Source organism: Lipotes vexillifer, unplaced genomic scaffold (assembly GCF_000442215.2).
Source record: "Lipotes vexillifer unplaced genomic scaffold, Lipotes_vexillifer_v1.1 scaffold1859, whole genome shotgun sequence".
In the NCBI taxonomy this organism is placed as follows: Eukaryota; Metazoa; Chordata; class Mammalia; order Artiodactyla; family Lipotidae; genus Lipotes; species Lipotes vexillifer.
The window spans coordinates 357,486-358,353 of NW_006794609.1; positions in this window are offsets into that span (position 1 = coordinate 357,486).

Sequence of the window (868 nt, forward strand, 5' to 3'; positions counted from 1 at the left end):
CTCTTGCTCTAGCATTGCTCCCCTCTGGAGTGGGGGTAGAAGTGCTGGGACGAGGAAATGCACACAGTTAAAGGAAATAAACTCAGCTTGGTCCCAAAACTCAGGGCTTTTGCTCCAGAAACTTGAGACCTGGACCCTGTCCCCAGTAGGGTGTGGTGACAGTGACTGAGTAGAGGAAAGACCCTGGATCACATCTAGCTCTTGACTTAGTCCCCGCTTCTCCAGCTCCACTTCCTACCAAGGTGATAACTGAAGCACACCCTGAGGAAAGACATGAGTTGTTTTCACATAAAATATAGCTCTCCTACCAAGGCACTGGGTACATGCAGGCTGTACAGGGACACTTTCACTTAAGGACACCTAGTATTAAATTTTACCAGTAATTTCAATTCATCAAGTGATCACAAGGAATCGTGAAAAATGGTCCAGGTCTTCCACTGGGATTCCTGGGCTCTTTCTCACTGCATCAGACTTGTTCTTGTCCCAACTTAAATGTAAGGTATCAAGTGAGGTGAGCATCTGCAGTATTTATACAGAAGAGAGTAACCTCAGTTGTAAAACATTTCCATTTTATATTCAGATAGTGATAGCTCTTCAGTGACATTTTCCAGGGAGATTTTCCCCACAGATCCATAGATTTTATAATTGTTTCTTATAAAAAATCGTAGACAATCTGCTAATTATCTCCTGCTAAATATGTCCTATAGATGCAAACTCTGCTAGCAAATATCATTAGTTTACTTGCCAGGAAGTCTGTGATTAACATGCCTAAAAGGACATTAAAACAAGTCACCTGCCTTTTTTCTTTCCTTAAATGTAGATTGTATTTTTAAACTTTCCCTTCCCAGATATATAAACAGAAAGAGTG